General features: G+C 41.0%; 1 protein-coding gene across 1 annotated transcript in view; it reads left to right on the top strand.

The window, feature by feature from the left end:
- Window positions 1–14307, top strand: part of lhfpl4a (LHFPL tetraspan subfamily member 4a) — a 55033-nt gene that overhangs the window by 26373 nt on the left and 14353 nt on the right. The window lies entirely within an intron of this gene.

The raw sequence follows: 14307 nt of genomic DNA on the forward strand, positions 1-14307 counted from the left end.
TGGTTAACACGAATCAATAGATTGAATTAATTTCGTGACTAATAACACGAAATGCCGTGAGACTGGGTTGAATATAATCATAGGCGGAGTTTGACATTTGCACTTGGGGGGGCGAACCTTTTTTACTGACGTCAGTCCCAACTATTGCGTGGGGTGCTACGGATACATTAGCAATAAAGCCAGCGTTCACCACACTGAGTATGACTTTTCCACATACGAACACAACTCGTCCCGTCATGCACGCCTAATGCCCGCCGTACACACACACTCATATGGAAGGGGTGGTCTCTCCCCCCAACAACAGTGCATTACATAACTGTGCACATCTTATACTTATTTGATAACTACTATATCCCTTGGTTACTTGAACACGCTACAATATTATTAACCAGTGTCCTACCTTAGTGCAGAAGTATAGACGCCTTTTTTTACGTTCCGCATATATGTCCACTATCCCCTCAGGTGACAGCTGTGCGGTTATGTCGTCCTCAATGTGAAGAACCGCAAGTGAGGAAAATCTTGTTCCTCCCATCGTTGACCGCAACCAGTTCCGAATTCTCCTCATTGCAGAAAAACTTCTCTCAGAGGTGGCAGATCCGATAGGCAGAGTCAGTGCCAACTGGAGCATCTTGTATACATTTGGATAGCTGTCCTTTTTAATAGTCTTTCGAAGATGCTCAAGTGCAACAGGTGCGACAGCAGAGGCTTTAACAAGGTCCATCTCTGCTCCAAGAAGGAGAGGGTGAATTTTGAGCGGCTGTGCGAGAGGTTCAATTCCATTTTTGTCACATTTAAACACTGCTGCACATGCTCGTGCCAGGTCTATGGACTCAGCTATCTTTGACTCAAGTTTACTTATCAATACGAAACCAAAATTAAATTATACCTCCTTTGAAAGTCTTGTTTTTAGTCTTACGCATGCGACCTGGAAAACTTTGCAGCCAATCTTATTTGTTACAGTGTACCGTGCACCAGGTCCTTTAATATTCATGTTGACGACGATAAAAATAGCCTTACTGTTGCATTTAACTCTATATTAGATTCTATTGGTTTCCGTCAGAGTGTAAATAAACCAACCCACTGTTATAATCACACTCTCGACCTTGTTCTGACTTATGGTATTGAAATTGAGCAACTATTAGTCGAACCGCATAATCCTGCTTTATCCGACCATTTCTTAGTAACTTTTGAAGAACTGTTACTAGACTACAAACCATTAGTCAAAAGCTCCTGCAGCAGAAACCTATCTGTTAGTGCTAGAGGCACATTTAAGGAAGAGATTCCACCAATACTTAACTCGATAGCATGTCTGCATGTAAGGGAGGAAACTTATACAAAATGTACACCACCCCAAATTGATCATGTTGTTGATAGTGCTACAGATGTGCTGCGAATAAAATTAGACTCTGTTGCTCCTTTAAAAAAGAAGAAAATAAAACAACAGACTAGCTCCATGGCATAATGCCGAAACCCGCAAAATAAAGCAAAAGTCGAGACAACTTGAAAAGATATGGCGTTCCACTAAACTTGAAGAATCTCGTTTAATTTGGCATATTACTCTCAATGAATATAAGAAAGCACTGCGTAAAGCGAGAGCAATCATTTCAAACGGACACAGACACATTGGATTAACCTATGGATTAACTTCAGCAGCGTTTTTATCGTTGGAATGCCATTGAAGACCACTTTTGACCAGACTACGACACAGGTAAACCATGTTAGCGTTTTTAGCTACCTAGCGCCACATGTTTTGATGTCTGTTTTTGTTTATAAAGTCGCGAGTTCGTATAATTCAGTGATAATGTATATACCCATCGATTCTGTGTCACCTCACGATGTGAAACGATGTCATGGATGTGCAGAAAAGATAAATAATAAGGTTTTGTGAGTGATTTTCTGTGCAGTAATCTGTTAGCATTTTTCGCTCGTTGCTAATTCAGAGGCTCAGCGTTAGCATTGCGGGTTTTATTTTGAAAAAAAAAAAAAAATGATCAGTTAGATGAGTTTCTTCCCGTTACATGGATATAAAACATTTATAGTTTATTAAATGAACATGCCCTCAGACACTGTTTCCTGCTAGATGTTGCAGGGAGGGGCCCCGGTACCGGGGTCTCTCGGACTAAACAGGTTAAACACGGCCAAAACTGAAGTTATTGTACTCGGCCCAAAGAATATACGAAACAAGCTACCTAAAGATATATTAACTATGGATGGCATTAATTTGGCCTCCAAGTGAGACTGTAAGGAATCTTGGTGTTATATTTGATCAGGATTTATCCTTTAACACCCACATAAAATTAATCTTAGGGCGTTCTCTCTGTCTGTACTTGTGTACTCTCATGTTCCGAATAACCCAGCTTCCCCCAAATTTCTTTTTGGTGTCTATCTACGCCGGGATCCTGAGTCGTGGCTGATCCTGTTGCTGCGGTCCTGAGTCCTGGATCGCGAGCCCTGGATCCTGAGTCGTGGCTGATCCTGTTGCTGCGGTCCTGTGTCCTGGATCCTGAGTCATGTGTCCTGGATCCTGCATCCCGAGTCCTGGATCCGGAGTCCTGGATCCTGAGTCCTGGATCCTGAGTCCTGAGTCCTGGATCCTGTGTCCTGGATCCTCTAACCTGAGTCCTGTATTTGAGTCCTGGACTTCGAGTCGTGGCTGAACCTGTCTCTGCGGTCCTGCCTGACTCTCATCATACTACTTCCCTGATGGCTCCCACAGGATTGTTGACATCCTTGTGGATTCATCTTCTTATTATAGACACATACATTTCCAAACATTTGGTCTACCTATGCTGTGAAATGTATTATCTCTTCGATTTACACACGGCATCTATTGCACGTGTGTCCGTCCTGGGAGAGGGATCCCTCCTCTGTTGCTCTCCCTGAGGTTTCTCCCATTTTCCCTTTAAACTGTGGGGTTTTCTCTGGAAGTTTTTCCTTGTACGATGTGAGGGTCCAAGGACAGAGGGTGTCGTATTGTCATACTGATATTCTGTACAAACTGTGAAGTCCACTGAGACAGAAGTAACATTTGTGATATTGGGCTATATAAATAAACATTGATTGATTGATTGATTGATTGATTGATCCTGTGAATCGTCTGTCTAGTTTGTTGATGAGGGTGTCCAGCACAGGGAGATATAGGTGCTGCTGATTATTTCAGTTTGTTTCAGATTCAGTGATTTCTGCATTTCAATGAATCGATGATGGTTTGACGGCTCTGCAAATACAGAGTACAGTTTGTCAATGACGTTCAGGAATGTTTTCACGCTGCGGTTGACAGCACAACACTCCACAAGCACCAGATTTAGTTTGTGTCCCAAGCAGTGCACGTACACTGTGTATGGGTGGGTCTCTTTGATGCGCTGCTGCACACCAGAAACGTGACCAGACATGATGGAGGCACCGTCGTAACTCTGGGCAACAATTGGGATATGTTTCAGTCCACACATCTCAAGTCCTTTGTTTATTGCTTCCACAATCCCAGCCGCGTTGTGAGATGCTGAGCAATCAATAAAACACAAAAAAAGCTCCTTGATTTCAAGCTGCTCTGCATATCTTAAACACACTGATAGTTGTTCCGTTTTGCAAGACCTGGCCTCACCTGCAATTATAGAAAATAATCCAGTATCCTGCACTTTCTCTACAATTCTGCACGAACTAAGTTAGAACATATGTCAATGACTTCGTTCTGGAAATCTGGGCTAGTAGCATTGAAATAGTTGGACTGCATGTTTTTAAAAGCAGAATCATACTTGGAGAAGAAGACACAAACCTCAAGATAATTCCCACGCGACTCTGACTCGCTTCCCTCCCGATGCCCACGAAAAGGCAATCCGAGTTTGGACAACAGCCTCACAATATCAACAACTTTGCACAAATAAGATCTGTTCTTCTCAACAGAATCTTCGTGGCTTCGGGAAAGTTTAGCTGCAATAGTTCGGATTCGGATAAAGTAGGCTGCTTGGGACAGCTGTGTTTTTCCCCAAGATCATCATGACCCACTGACGGCCCCGGCACCGGTGGTCTCCCTGCTGTGCGGTTAATGTTAGCTGGCCCTGCTAATCCAGAGCTCTCCGCTGTGGGGCTAACGTTAACTGGTTTAGCTAATCCAGAGCTGCTCGTTTGCGTGTCTGCCACTTCACATTCTGACGGCTGCTGGTTGGTAAGGTTAGGCTCAGTCGGTGGCTCTTCTGTTGTTGAAGCTTTACAAGATGAAATTGGACGTTTGAAAAATCGCCGAATATCCATTACTGCTAATTCTTGTAATACCATAGCTGAATCACTTGTATGCAAAAAAAAGCGAGGGAACTTGTGTCCTTAACCTCACACGTCACACACACACATCACAACATGCGACTGCTCAAAAATGAAATTATTTCAAACAAAACATGATATTATTCAGATTTGTATTGTAACAATCATTTTATTACATCTATTAAAATATTGATATACGAAATATTTGTATTGGAACAGTTTTAGACGTAGTAATGCTGTAACATATTTCAGCCACTAGGGGGGGCATTTTTAAATAAATGACAGTGGCGTTCAGGTTTTCTTTACAGAAATGTAGCTTATCATTAGACTGAGCATTCTCCTGTTTCATTACATCAGTTTACATACTGCCTAATGACAATACAAATTGAATGCAAAAGGATGGATTACAAACTGAGCAAAGTTTCAAACTCCCCCAAAACCCCAGCTTTGATTTGTGTTGGATGGTTGTGTAACGATTTCTAATAAATGCAGGCCTTGCATTATTACATAGAAATGAGGCCCTCTTGCAGTATAAAACATTTTTAAAGCTTGTTAACTTTCTGTGTTTGCTATAAATCGTGGCTGAATCTACTGTCTTTATGTTCTAACAATGATCTGGTTCAGTATTTGTTCATTACTTCCATAGTTTAATATTCATTGACAAATCAAAGGAAGGATCTCAAATATGAGAAGTCATTTAAAAGATATACCCTGTCAGTCTGTAATTTTGTTTGTGATAAATTCGTCTGCGTCATTTAGTCTTTAACACACTTAATTGTAGTTTTAGGCAGATGTAAGTATATTCTAGGGTAGATGTAGAGGAGGATTCTGTAAATATATAGACTCAGAGGCTAGGAACAATCTCAGTGTTGCTGTCAGTGTGTATCTTGCTCTACACTGAAAAAACTGAAACTTTGACTTTTATTAAATGTATAATGTCAACAGATTTCAAATAACTGTATTAGGTTAGTTGAAAGCAATAATATAAAGTTGAACCTATTATTTTTTAGGATCTGTTATCCGTTAATCTGTTAGACCTTGTATTCATTATTAATTAAAGCGTATCAAGTACCTACATTTGGCAAACATTATTTGGTTTCAGCCGGTGAAGATGATTGTTTCTCTCAGTATAGGGACTTTTGGTCTGCCATGACAGACAGCTGTGATAACATACAAATAGTTTAGTGAGATAAACTTTCCCATTTTTGAAAAAAGCAAAACCTACAAGCAAAGAAAACAGCAAGACACAATATGAGAACCATTTTTTGGAGTAAAGAATCAAAGAAGAGAAGAAAAGAAAGGGCACAAGAGAAGCTATCTTGGCTAACAGCTAATAACATAGCACACAATCGGGATGCTACGCTAAGCTAAGCAAAGTTAAGGACAAAAGGCCCCAGACAAAGTTAAAAGACAAACCAAACTAACAATGTTCCTCCAGGGGGGGGCCTTGGACGTCCGGCCTCACGGCGGGGAAACTGTGGCGCGCATAGTTTCGCCTCATTTGCGCATAAGATGAGGCCCCCAGCACATTAAGAGGCCCTACACACTGCGCGTGTTCTGCGTATAGGGCCCCCTCCCTATAAAGGCCCTGAAAGTGAGGTAAGGTCTATTATACCCACAATAAGTTTCATTTATTTGATCAAGATTAAAAAGCTAACCCTGTGCCAGCATATAGTAGCCTGCTAAAGAGCATCCATAGGGACTAGGGAGCAGCAGAGAGTCGTTAGGGAACCTCGTGACTCTTCAGAATCCTGTAGGGAAATGCAGTCCTCTCTGAACTACCCAACAGAGGCAAGAAGTGGACAGGCAAAAAAAAGCCTATGAACTCAAAAAACTAAGAGAACATCCAGAGGCTCTGACTGCGGATGTATGCCCAACAGGAGAAGGCCCGTTATAACTTACTCCTGTACACAGACAGAACTCATGCCTGGCACAGAGCCATCTGTGCCCACTATGACCATCATAAAACGAGAGGTATATTTAAGCAATAGCTCACGACAGGCCGTGGTATATGGCCATTATATCACAGTTAAGGGGCGTGGTTCGGCCCGACGCGAAGCGGAGGGTCGACACAAGCAAACTGCAGGCAGTTTGCTTTTCAGCCCAACTGTATACAGTTTTTCTCAGAGGCGGAGGGATAGTTAGATCATAGATATAGCTGTAATTTAAACTAGCCTAATATTATAAGTGAATTAAAGTTTAGACCAACATCAGCATTATGAGGGAAAGGTGTGATTCAAATGTTTTGGTATAGGGCATTGATGTTATTCCCTGAGGAGAGCCGGTGCTGAGAGTGCGGGTGGAGGAGTGATGGGGGCCAAGTCTCACACGCTGGGGGCGGTTAGTGAGGAAATCTTTGATCCAGGAACAGGTGGGTGGGGGAAGGCCTTTGATAGTTTGCAAACTAGAATGTCCGGGATGATTGTGTTGAACGCTGAGCTGTAGTCAATAAAGAGCAATCTGACGTAGCTCCCACGATGCTCCAGGTGGCTCAGTGCAGAGTGGAGAGCTATGGCTATGACGTCCCAGTCCCCAGTTGTCGTGTCACACCCCCTGTAGTTGGTTATGTTCTTAATGCCCTGCCACACCTGCCTAGGGTTGTTGCTTGTGAGGTGGTCCTCAATCCTTTTTTTGTAGTCTGTCTTGGCTTTTGTAATTCCCCTCCTCAGGTCGCCTCGAGCAGCACTGTAGAGAGCTCTGTCCCCTGATCTGAAGGCTGAGTCACGGGCTTTGAGCAGCATGCGGACCCGGCCAGTCATCCAGGGTTTCTGGTTTGGGAAAACCCTGATGCTTTTTACCACAGTGACATTGTTGATACAGTATTTAATGTAGGACAGTACCGTCTCTGTGTTGTTTGCCAGGTCCAGGGTGCTGGTGTTCAAATACATCCCACTGGGTGTGTTCAAAGCAGTCCTGAAGCTGAGCAAGTGCATCCTCAGGCCAGATTGTAACAGACTTTCTTGTTGGACTTGTTCTCCGTCTAAGGGGGTTGTATGCCGGGGTCAGTAGCAGGGAGATATGATCTGACAGGCCAGGTGCGGGAGAGGTATGGCTCTGTATGCGTGCTTGATGTTGGAGTACACATGATCAAGAGTGTTTTTCCCTCTGGTCGGACACTTGACATGCTGGTAGAATTTAGGCAGGACAGATTTTAGTTTGGCCTTATTGAAATCTCCTGCAACAATGTGAACGCCACCGGGGTGAGCCTGCTGTTGGTGGTTGATGGGGTTTAGCAGGAGGGAGAGTGGAGTGTTGACGTTAGCTTGTGGTGGTATATACACAGCCGTGACAATCACTACAGTTAGCTCTCTAGGTAGAAAGAACGGGCAGCATTTAACCGACATGAACTCCAGGTCAGGAGAGCAGTGATGGTCAATGATGATGCCGTTATTACACCAGTTGTTATGTACGTACATACAGAGACCCCCCCCCTCGGCTCTTACCAGAGTCCTTGTTTCTGTCCCAGCGGAGTAGTGTGCGGCCTGCTCGCTGCACGCTAGCATCTGAGATGTGTGGGTGAAGCCAGGTCTCAGTGATCACAAGTAAACAACAGTCACAAACGTAGGTGTTTCCGGCGAGTTGTAATACCAGATCGTCCGTTTTGTGCACTATGGACCTGGCGTTGGTGAGGTACATACTCGGCAGGGGAGGTTTGTGTGGCTGATTCCTTAGCCTCAACAGGAGACCGGACCGGCAGCCCCGCTTTTGCTTCCTCTCTCTCCGCCGTCTATGCCGCCTGCCTGGCCCGACAACAATCCACGGGGATTCCGGTGATCTCGCTACCTCGTCTGGGATGTTGTGATTGCGGTGGAATTCCCTAAGAATGGGAAGCTTGTGTTGGAAGCCAATATCCAGTAGTTCCTGACGATTGTATCGTATGTTCTCATAAGCGAACACAGTCATATAACATATATAAACACACAGTAAATAGCACAAGACGTGATCTGTCTCTTCAATTTGTGTCAACCACAGACCTTATTTCGAGCTATTTTCCAAAATCCTATGGAGAAATTGCAATTCTTTTTGGCGAAGGAACCGGAAGTGGTAAAATGCTAACTTACTTCCGGATTTTAGGACACTGTGGCACTCTATACACACTAATGTTACAATCTGAAGAAGGCCTCTTTACCAAGCTCCAAACTAAGTTAAATATCTCAAAAAGTGTAAAAGATATGAAAAATATAAAACAAGTTGAATAGCTGAATGTCTTGTGATAATTTTAAAGTTGGAATGAAGTCTCGAGCTCTAGTAAAAGAGGATTTGAAGGCTCCTCCCATTGAGTTACATGTTAAAAAAAGTTTAATAAGCTGAATATTTCAAAAAGTATAACATATTTTGAAAAAGTTGAAAGTTTCCCATCATGTGCTGAACAGGCTGAATATTATTAGAGTATAAGAATAAGAAGATTAAAGAAACAGAAGAACTGTAGTGGAATGCTCTAAACCAGTGGTTCTCAACTGGTGGGTCGCGACCCAAAAGTGGGTCGTGGACCCGTTTCGAGTGGGTCGCAGACATGAGTGAAGAAACATGATTGACAGGTCACAGAACAATGGGGGCTATCTACCCTACCCACAATTTAAAGTAATTCACACAGACTATCTCCTCTTTGCTCTTCTCTCTGTGTGGAGCAGCAAGTTCAGCTGTCAGAACTAAGTGAAACACAAACAATGGCATCAAATATTTTAATATGTCGGGTAGCAATAGATTTATTTATTTTCTTAGAGTGTACCAGAATGTGTTGTTTATATGGTAGTATTTCTAAAAATCTCCTGGGGGACAATCCCCCCAGACCCCCCTTCTGGGGTTGGGTTTTCAGCATGTGTGCCTTTTTAATGTTATACAGTTCAGCTTTGATTCCATCATCTCATTAAACCTTTTTTAAAACCATACTTTAGTTCTGTTAAGGGATATATGCACTGTACTTCACTTTAATTAATATTGTATGCTGCAAAGCATATATATTACAGCACAATTTGTTTTTGAATAGATTTCAGTGGTTCGAAATTTCGGGTCGTGATCTATTGACAAAGGAAAAAGTGGGTCCCTTGGCCGGACCAATTGAGAACCACTGCTCTAAACAGCATTCGCACTAAAGAAGGGACAGTGATGTCATGATAGTATGTGATGACATCACATACTGCGAGCCATTGCAACCATGGTGATCATCAAACCAGGCGAGAAGCAGCCAGGACGCGGACAGACTCACCATCAAAGAGCTTGAGGGCCATAAAAGGGACATGGATTATTATATCAATCAACATAAAGAGGAGTTAATCCCGAGGATCGAGGGGATCCTGAAAAACTTCTATTCACTGGCGTTGCACCAGTTCGGCTTGGACTACAATTGCCAGTGCAAAGAGCAGATGGCAAGCCTCGGGATGTACCAGACGGTGTATGACATCCTGAAGGAGGAGAACCAGAGAGTGGAAAAGACCCTGAAGATGGACAACTTGAAGACTAAAGAGAAACTCAGGAATTCAGAGTCTGGAGACATGAACCAGCTGGCGCCCTTGCCCCCCATATCCCAAAACCCCCGATCCCCCGCTGAGGAAACCGCCAGGGACCAGGCTGTCTCCGGCTACAAACCTCAGCCAAATCGCGTCCTCATCAAGTCCAAGTGTTTGCCAAAAATCCTAAAGACGGTCCCCTGCCTCCCATCGGCACCGTGAAACTCCTGCCTCACCCGCCTCCCAAACCGCCGCAGCATCCTGCACCGCGCTGGAGAAGATAAGTTATCGGATCCACCGAGAACTGGGTCGCCTTAAGAGCAGTGGGCACAAAGTTTTAGTTTCAGTGTTATTTAGTTAAATTGGTTTTAGTTAGTTTTTAGTTTAAAGTTATTATAGTTAATAGTAAGTCAGACAAGTTTTGATTGATAGTTTTAGTTAGTTGTTTTAGTTTAGTTAGTTCGTTTTTATTGTTAGTTAGGTTAGTTAAATTGGTTTTAGTTAGTTTTTAGTTTAAAGTTATTATAGTTAATAGTAAGTCAGTGAGTTAAGACAAGTTTTGATTGATAGTTTTAGTTAGTTGTTTTAGTTTAGTTAGTTAGTTTTTAGTGTTAGTTAGGTTTTAGTTAAGATTAAAGTTATTATAGTTAATAAGTTATAGTTAATAAGTTAGTGCATTTTCAATGAGTTATTAAGATAAGTTTTAGTTGATAGTTTTAGTTTTTATAAGATATGCCTTCCATCGGCACCGTGAAACTGCTGCCTCACCCACCTCCCAAACCGCCGCAGCATCCTGCACCGCGCCGCAGAAGATTAGTTATCGGATCCACCGAGAACTGGGTCGCCTTAAGAGCAGTGGGCACAAAGTTTTAGTTTCAGTGTTAGTTAGTTAAATTGGTTTTAGTTAGTTTTTAGTTTAAAGTTATTATAGTTAATAGTAAGTCAGACAAGTTTTGATTGATTGTTTTAGATTATTATGTTAAGTTATTATAGTTAATAAGTTATAGTTTATAATAAGTTAGTGAATTTTCAATGAGTTAAGATAAGTTTTAGTTGATAGTTTATATAGTGTGTTAGTTTTTATAAGATAAGTTTCCTTTGATTTATTTAAAACATGTTTTTCTTTTTTTAGTTATAGTCATAGTGTGGTCTTCCAAAGTATTACGTCTGCTAAGGACATTTTAGGTTCAGTAAGTCTACTTTTGTCAGTAGGGATGCTCCGATCAGGGTTTTTGGGGCCGATCACCCGAATCAGAATCGGCCGATACCGACGTTACATATATCACACTGTTAGCGAAATATAACAACGTCTTATAACTCGAGTATAAGCACTGTTATAACTTGGAGTAATGACATTTCATCACGAGTGTAAATGGATCACATACCAGTACTTAATAAACCTCAGAAAACAGAAATGTTACGACTGAATAAACGGGTTTGAACTCAAATGCACGACTCACACAGGTTTTAACAAAAAAGGTTTATTTCAAACCAAAGCTCTTCTACAGAGGTAAAAAAACTAAATGACTCTTAACGAGGAAAAACAGATTCAAAACAAAGTCACTCTTAATGAGGAAAAACACTAACAAAACAAAATCACTTAAATGAGGAAAAAACACTAGGAGCATAGATAACTAAATTCTCAGAAAACAAGACGTGGCTCAAAGCTCTGCTTGAGATTTTACCTGGCATGATACACTTGTGGTTAGTCACAGGAAACGAAACGAACTGGCACAGGACAAAGGGAGACGAGGACAATAAATACACCAGGTAATGGGGAACAGGTGGAAACAATCAGGGGCGGGGTCGACAATCACAGGTGTGGGAGACACACAAGGAAAGGAGGTCAGAGTATCTGAAACGAGAGGGAAGGTTACTATTAAAAGATAAAGGGGAAAATCACTAGACAAAGACAAAAACACTAAACTAAACTAACATAATTTGCGAGAGATGACAAGAAATGTATGTGTCCAAAACTGAATTATTTATATACAGGAACCAACCTTTTCACATCAAAGATATTCATCAGTTTTCAGGTTTTTAACTCTTTCAATAGCAGTTTATTATCACAATGCCACTAGATTTTTTTGTATTAAATACCATGGGGATTTCTTTTTCACAATCTGGTATAAATATATATATATACGTAAATGATAAGCAACAACATACTGTAGACATTGATGCATTTTTCTTTTTCTTGTGCAGTGTGAGAGAAAATGCATATATTAATATTTTTTCCAGATCTCACTGAGTAAAGCTTTTGATATACAGTAATAGTATGCAGGATTTAATGCTACAATGGCCATGGGAACAGAAATTGTGGTTTTAATGGGTTTCAATGGCGAGAGATTTATCCTTAAAGCTCCAAGCGTGTCTGTATTTTGGCAAGACACATAATTATATGTTATTTAGAGCGGAGGTCAAGCTGTTAAAATTCGGGGTAAAAACATCAACATTTTTGCTATGTGCAGTAACCTTAGCCAAAAGGATGTACAATTAAAAGGCGAGAAATTTCCCTCGTGAAGCACAAGGGGAAAACATAAATGTTGCTAATTTAAAATCCATATATTAGGCATGCAATCAAAAATGATTGGTCCTTTCTAAATCCTTGCACAAAGGTATTGGAATTTAATGTATATGCTCATAAAGTGCAGTAGTCTTGTGTTAAGCATAGACGCAATGCTGCAGGATGTGGTCTGTTAAGAAAGACGGCCTTGTAAAAATATATATCTTGATGTAATAACGACATGTTTCCATAACCTGCACGTGTGCAAATACTGCTGCTGCTGCTGCGTCTGCAAACATTCAATTACATTGTCGGAGCACATTCTCCACCCTATTTTAGCCTTGCTAACAAGGCCAGCAGAATTCCCAATTATTACAACCACCAAGATCGTTCCTCAAGGGCTACAATCTTTAAAAAAGAAAAAAAGGGAAAGAAATGCTAAAGTGAGCAGCGATCATGCTTGTGTGCACATATCAATGTGTCAAGCCCTTTGTCCTTGAGTTGCACCCTGGAACTATAATTTGAAGCTGGTGAGGAGCGTGCAACAGGAGCCGCAAACACACCAATTCAACTGACATTTAGCTTTCGGCTCACTTGTCTTTGAAAACACACGAGGGCTACTACTCCAGATGAGCCCGATGAGAGGAAGTTCACGAGTGAAATCCCCCGATCCCTGAGGGAGAGAGCAGAGGCAATAATTACTGGCAAAAAAAACATCTGATTTGTTGTTTCAACTGGCATGGTTAGAAAAATACTGCCAAAAGATGCATCCCACATATATTCAGATTTTGTAGTATAATGTATTTATGGTATCTTGTATTACAACATGAGCATTTACTTCTCTTAGTCTTGTAGGTTTAAAAGTAAAGTTAAATATAGGGGTCAGTCATTGAATTGTCTTTTGTTTCTTTTAAAGATTTGTTGGCCAATCAGTGCCTTTTTAATTGAGCTGTTCATATCTTACACTGCACTGTAACTTTTATTCATGTATTTTTTCTTTTAACGTTTATTGTATTACCTTTGCTTTTTAATGACTGTTTTTAAATGCCATTTTCTTAATGTCTTTCATTTTTGTAAAGCACTTTGAATTGCCTTGAGTTTAAAGGTGCTATATAAATAAACTTGCCTTGCCTTGCCTTTATTTAATGCAAAAATGCAGTTTTTTTCTTTTTCTATATCACAATAAAAGACATTTAAAGAAATATCCTTTGACGTAAAATACATTTATAATCTAGAAAACAAACCGCCGCCTTTGACCAGAAACAGACAGATTGACGACATTATTGGTGTCAAACCTGATATCCCTCTGAAACGTGTGATTGAGTCCCTGCTGATGGCTGAGCCACTCACAAGCTTTAAATATCAGCCAGTCGATAATTAAATGAAATAAAACGGCATCAGAATATGTATTAACGTTGAGAAGTACAGCAATGTCATTTGAAAATATGATACAGACTGTGCGAGGCCTGACTCAGTCAAATTTGAGATCACTATAACAATCCTTTTACCACAGATCAATCGTGTGCCATGAGGACAGATCACATCTCTTTAAGAACTGAACACAAGCCCAACTGAGCTTAAAAACGACAACAAATTTCACTTCCATTTATACCTCCCACTGCGTACACTCTACCCAAAGCGGCATTTATAAAACAGTAGCAGAAAACGTGAGGGTTAACAGGCTCTAATGGGTAATGCATTCTGTAATTGTGTAAAGGTTAAAAAACACAGTCATTATCTATCATGCATCCTCACTGTTCGAGCACTGCAGCTGCACACCTTTTAGTTCATGATTTGGAGTAATAGCATGAATATTTAAAGTACATTACTCAATAAATTAAGCGTAATAATAATTAAGATGAATTATTATTATCTTAAGAGCTTGAGGACTAATCACGGGGTTTGTCAAACAAAGCACATGGTGTAGTCCTAAACGATAGCTGAGGTTCTGGGTAGTGTAGTGTCTTCTGCCATCCTAAACTCCGAAAAAATATTTGTTTCTCCGAATCGAAGGGGGAAAATCCAAAAGCATTGTACACAATTCAAACCAATCAATGTTGTGTAACTAACAAGGATAATCTGGTGTTTTTGAGTTGATGA

The sequence above is a fragment of the Trematomus bernacchii genome, unplaced genomic scaffold (genome assembly GCF_902827165.1).
Source record: "Trematomus bernacchii unplaced genomic scaffold, fTreBer1.1, whole genome shotgun sequence".
Classification (NCBI taxonomy): domain Eukaryota; kingdom Metazoa; phylum Chordata; class Actinopteri; order Perciformes; family Nototheniidae; genus Trematomus; species Trematomus bernacchii.